At 34.4% G+C, this 6,350-nt stretch overlaps 1 protein-coding gene across 2 annotated transcripts in view; it reads left to right on the top strand.

Annotated features, from left to right (window-relative positions):
- The window catches only part of LOC128881617 (protein couch potato-like), a 363,315-nt gene that overhangs the window by 275,394 nt on the left and 81,571 nt on the right, over positions 1-6,350 (top strand). The gene's annotated exons all lie outside the window — the stretch shown is intronic.

The following is a 6,350-nucleotide window of genomic DNA, read 5'->3' on the forward strand; positions in this document are numbered from 1 at the left end:
CATATATACGAACTATTCTGTAACGGAAATTTTGTAACTGGTTTCTGGAAGAATGTTCGAAGTTCGTGTGAATGTTACCATCGAGTAAAAACCCACGCGCGCGCGATATAAACGAGTCGCGGAAAAGTTATTTTAATTAGTGGAAGGATAGTACGGTTTCGTTACAGCATTACTTTCGCGATTTAAAATTGGCATACGAATGACCGTTACAATAGATATTAACATCAATTTAAACTACCAGAACGCTGTAAAACGAAATATTTCGTTGTTAAAGTTCCATCGAATTAATTATTGTACTTCCATCTCTGTTTGATCCTTTTACCATGCGTGGGCGTTAGGGTGGACCTTACGACGCGATCATCGAATTTTTCGCACGTCATCCCCCCCCCCCTCCCCCCTCGAACAAATATATGCGTGAAAATTGAATTTTGGTGAAATTTGTAATCGGTGGGATGAAAAGATCACGTGGCGCAGTGGAGTTGAAAACTTCGAGCATTTAACAACATTTTTTAATAATATTTAATTATAGGTAATCGTTGATCTATCGTAAGGGAATGATCTCGTGACGTCGCGTGTGGTTCCTGATTACACTAGTTTACAAAATAAAAAAAAAATGTACATTCAATGCCACAATTTTTTTCTTATGTATTTTGGCCTACTAAACTCGGAAATCGCAAGAAAAAATTTTTCTATGAATAGGTTTTTTTATATGAATATTTGAATTTTGTTCGATCTTTTTCTGACATACGTTCACATGTTAGGCCATATCTCGAGTCAGAAACGTCCGATTGAGTCGCCCAAGATGCCATTTTAAAGGTAATCGAATTTCCAACAATTGCATTATTTTCCAATCGGTTCAATAGTTTAAGTGTTACGAGCCAATATATATGAGAAACTTCGATTTTTTCAGCTAAAATAGAACACGAATATTTCTTCCATCGCTATGGAAAAATAGAAATTGTCAAATTATGTCCAGTTTCTCATTGTTTACGTATAGATCGCACTTTTACGAAGAAAACAAGCTTTTGTTGAAGAAAATCTATGGATAAAAACCGGAGTTAGGAACAACTGCGTAAAGGTACAAAAATTCCAATTTTACTCTGATTAAAATTTTTTTTCCTGTTTATATAGGAAACATTTATTTAATTAATTTTTATTAGAAATAATTTCGGCCTTTACTTTGTCTTCTGTTATTCGTTGAGTTCATTCTCTGATGAGGAACCAAATGTAGTCTCCCAACATTCTTTCATCCCAATATCCTTGATAGCGCTGCTGAATAGTTTAGGGCTTCTGGCTCGGCAAAGTATGAATTATAAGGAAGTTGTTGATGATTTGCTAATACATTATGCAAAAATGGGTATGAAATATATATTGTTATTCTATTTGGTTTTTACAAAATGGAAAAAATTGTACATTCAATTTCAATTTTAATTTCAACAGGCGTACATATGTCGTTCAAAATTCATTTTTTACATTCTCACTTGGATTTTTTCCTGGAGAATCTTGGCAATGTAAGTGACGAACACGGCGAAAGGTTTCACCAAGATATAAAAACTATTGAGCAGCGCTATCAAGGATATTGTGATGAAAGAATGTTGGGAGACTACATTTGGTTCCTCATCAGAGAAATGAACTCAACGAATAACAGAGGACAAAGCAAAAGCCGAAATTATTTCTAATCGAAATTAATTAAATAAATGTTTCCGATATAAAGAGGAGAAAAATACAAAAACAGAGTAAAATTGGAATTTTTGTACCTTTGCTCAATTGTTTCTTGTTGTTATCCATAGATTTTCTTCAATAAAAGCTTGTTTTCTTCGTAAAAGTGCGATCTATACGTAAACAATGAGAAACTGGACATAATTTGACAATTTCTATTTTTCCATAGCGATGGAAGAAATATTCGTGTTCTATTTTAGCTGAAAAAATCGAAGTTTCTCATATATATTGGCTCGTAACACTTAAACTATTGAACCGATTGGAAAATAATGCAATTGTTGGAAATTCGATTACCTTTAAAATGGCATCTTGGGCGACTCAATCGGACGTTTCTGACTCGAGATATGGCCTAAAATGTGAACGTATGTCAGAAGAAAATAAAAAAAAATTCAAAAATTCATAAAAAAAAACCTAACCTAAAAAAATTTTTTTTTACAATTTTTAAGTTTAATATGTGAATGTACATTTTGGCTATAAACTAGTGTTCTACTTTGATCACTCCCTGGTCCTTCTGACCCTGCGCTGACCTCTGTCCACTACTGCTGACCACAGCCGACGCCATTCGACTACTGCTGACGCATGCTGACCTCTCTTGACCATTACCTATCACTAACTACTGATACATGCTGATCGACTGTGTCCATTGGCTACCACTGACCATGGTGACCACTGTTACCTTCTATATGACCACTGATTTTTGTTCTTTCGGCTTATATTTTCAACAATAGATTTTTGAGAGGTATATCCATTTTTTTCCTATAATTAACACTTTGCTCTCCGGTCATGAAGTGTACTCGTGCTTTCATGCCCGAATATCGCGAGTTATAGTGGCGTGCAAAAATTTACGGATGGATAAATTTTCACTTTATATTCCGACAGCGATATCTAAAGTAATTTTAACCAATACGGTAGAGTTTCCCGTATCCGTACTAATTAGTAGATAGAAATGGTCGGATAATGGAACTTTTGGATAATAGAAGAATCATGGTTTTTTTATATTAAATTTTAGTTTATTTAAATTGGAATTAACAAAATTGAGAGTTTGTTTCAATATTAAAAGTCCTCATATTTTGTTCGCTGCTAAATCTCATAACCTCTTCCGTCAATATTATTTATAAATTTTACTCGTGTCACTTTTCCTTTGTAAAATTCGATATTCTTAGAACACATGATACGAAATTTTGTATATTATCAACCTGTGTTACTTTTCTAGCGGGAGTGCGGTATGAAAATAAAATTTGTTGTAGTGTTTAAATATATTTACTGTACATTCAATTTCGGAAAAATAGGCGACCGCACGGTATAGTTTTTACTTAAAATAGCAAGTCAGCAAGACGTTAAATATCGTTTGAGTGCTTTATAAAAATTTCCAAATTTTCAACTCGGATGCGCCTCGTAATCCTTTTATTTCATCAATTTCAAATTTTACCAAAATATTTTTCCATTAAAATTAATATTTTTAAGAGACGACATGCTTTGTACCTAAGAAAAAATATAGTTCACCAAGTATAGCTAAAGTCCACCCTAGTGGACATGTGTTCCTCCCCTCCATCATATTTTTTTGGGATACCTTGCGAAAACGATAGACGTCGATGGTTGCTCGATCGATCATTCATACCACTGATCAATCGATAGGGTGCATTTGAATGCGAACCAAGTTCGCAGAAATAAAAATATACCATTTTCATGAAAAGAGAAAAAGAAAAGAGGTGAACTCCCTCGTTCGTTTGCGTGCGTGCGAGGCACGACTTAATTAAATTATTTCAAACACGAAAGAGAACAGCCGCGGATTTTTTTCTGTGCGAAATTCGCGTCGATATCGATTTCCCCGTGTAAGAGTTAGGATAGTCGTAGACGACTACGAAGGAGAGCGAAGACGCATCTAGTGGAATGTGATGCGATCGATCTAGCATGGCCAGAAATAAAAAGAATGAATCGAGGCTCGAGAGGGATCCTTCTCGAATGTTTGTTTTACGTCACCGATAAATATGTATTCGTGTCGGGACGCTGGAGAGACTTCTCGAAATAAACGGGAAGGCATCCCATTGGATGGAAAAGGCGGTCAGGACAGTGAATTTTATTGCCGCAACGCTCGATTTCAACCCCTTCGCGAATTGCGTCGGTAATCGAGATAACGGCCGATCGAACGACTGCGTAAGTCTATCGACATGCTCGTTCAGTGAAACGGTATCAAGTATCTTGGATGGAATATATTGTGGATAATGTTCCACGAGTAGGGGGTAGGTCAACCTCTGGAGGGACGAATTTTAAATGGGTTCTTTTTGCTTTTAGTCGAATACACACAAATCAAAACAGCTTTAATCTGTAAATCGATTTTAATGTATTAGATTGTCCCGAAAGTTTCTTTCGCGAATTGCACTCAATTATTTTATGTGGTCGTGCTTATATGTATAAATAGACAATCTAATTTCATAGATATTCATGTTGTAATAATAATGGAGCAAAATGCATCGTGCACAATTCAGTAATGTAACATAAAAAATAAAATATTGTGCATGTATTACTTATTAATACAGCGAAAGAAACTTTTGGGACAACCTAATACAAATATGCTGTCTTATTTTAGTATGGTGTATGTTTTAATTGCGAAAGGTATTCGTGATCGTTAGTAATGATTATTTTAATATAAAAGAACGTCATTTGCATGTTTCCTGGCGAGTCACTTTGTGTGTTTTTACTCATGTATGCGGATAGTTAAATATTCTTAGCTCCTATGTATTTTAGAAAACTTTGTTAGAAATTGTACAGGATAAACTTATACGAGTACAAAATATAGGAATAATATAGAACTAGAAATATACGAGTAATAATATAGATTTGCTAGTCCAAATACAGTTTGAATAAATAAAATCATTAAAAATAAAACAAGATTTAGACGAATTACTTGAAAAGGTCGATATACATAGGCCAAGTGAAGAGAGTTTTAATCGATCCCCAGATAAATCTGAATGCAAAAACCATATTGAGCATATTAAGCATACTTTAGGCATTTTTTTCAAAGTGTATAAAATAAAGAACAATTGCAGTATTATTTTCTACTAATAATACGATTCAGAAATAGTATTAAAACATTTTTGTACGAACTTTATGAAGCGCATTATGCGAAGTGCAAAGTTTCAAAGAGAATTACAAAATTGTTTAGCTTCCCACAGAGAGATTTTGATGAAATTTCATTATGCGAAGAGCAAAGTTTAAAAGAGAATTGCAAAATTGTTTAGCTTCTTACAGAGAAATTTTGGTAGAGTTATAGAACAAAATTATATTATAACACGAAAATGGAGATACCCGTAGTGAAGAGAACATGGTTAATTTTATGTACACGTGTACAAAGTTACTACTGAATTGCACATAACGAGGTTTCTATATAACATTCTACGAATTTTGATTTACACTAATTCCGAGTTTCTTATAACGTAACTGCAGATCTTTACGCAAAATAAAATCTTTTCAAACATACATATCAAAATTGAACCTAAATAAGAATTTATTTTACTCTTCAAATATTATAATATGATTTTTAATTTCGATTTCTTTTTATATTATTACATACTGTATGCATTTTGTAGTTTCTTGGATATAAATACATGTAAATGCGTAAAAGTCAGCAGGCTACTTAATAACACAATACGAATTAATTGCGTTGTAGAAGGGTTGACCAGTACTAGCAATTTTCGACATGTCGGCATTTATCAAACATTCCCTTCAATTATTCAATTACAACTCCGGCTCATAAATGAAATTGTTTTTCTTTATGTCTTGAAAAATCATTTAAGCACTTGCATCGCGGTTGGAGAAAACGATTAATATTCCTCAGCTCTACGAATAGCGGAATCTAGAAACACCGCGGCGGAGTTCAATAAGCGAATCGTGGAATACTAAGAACTCGTTAAATCGACCGCTTACGAAGTTTCCCGTGCGGGGTGAAGCCACGTGAATAAAACATGTCCGGTCGATGTATAAACTTTGAGCGTGAAAACCGTTTGAAACAAAAGAAAAAAAGGAGACAAGATAAAGTAAACGCGGATCCGGTCGAGGCATGGACAGTGCGTTGAATTATTGAAAGAAACACGGGCAGAAATAGCACGATTTCCGCGAGAAATGGTGCAGCCGTTTCGGTCGTGTTGTCGAATGTTACGTCGATACGTGGGTGTTAGCAGCATAGCGTCACAGACAGCGAGAAAATCTATACGTATGAATAAATCGGTAGGGGTAGGTATTCGCGTGCCTTGGGATTAGGGCTATTTTTCGATTTGTTCGGTCATACCGGAGCCTAGAAGTGTATTTTCTGTTCGTACGTTAGTGTGGAGTAAAAGGAAGGTTAACGATATTGGATAAGCTTATGTGCCTTATTAAATATTTTTAAACCTTTGCACTTAGATGTCTCCTTTAAAGTAGTGTTACACAGGGAGGAAATGTGTAAACAGTAAACACTTAACAAGGATAAGAAACATTTGTATAAGAGCGGTAGGTTGTATGAGAATTGTAGATTAACAAAATAGAATATATTAGGAATAAACACTTACATATGTATGTAGTATACATATAATCACTACGCGAAAATAGATATACAGTGAGTAACTTTAATATTCGGAGACTATGAGATTTTTACA

This window comes from Hylaeus volcanicus, chromosome 1, assembly GCF_026283585.1.
Source record: "Hylaeus volcanicus isolate JK05 chromosome 1, UHH_iyHylVolc1.0_haploid, whole genome shotgun sequence".
Classification (NCBI taxonomy): Eukaryota; Metazoa; Arthropoda; class Insecta; order Hymenoptera; family Colletidae; genus Hylaeus; species Hylaeus volcanicus.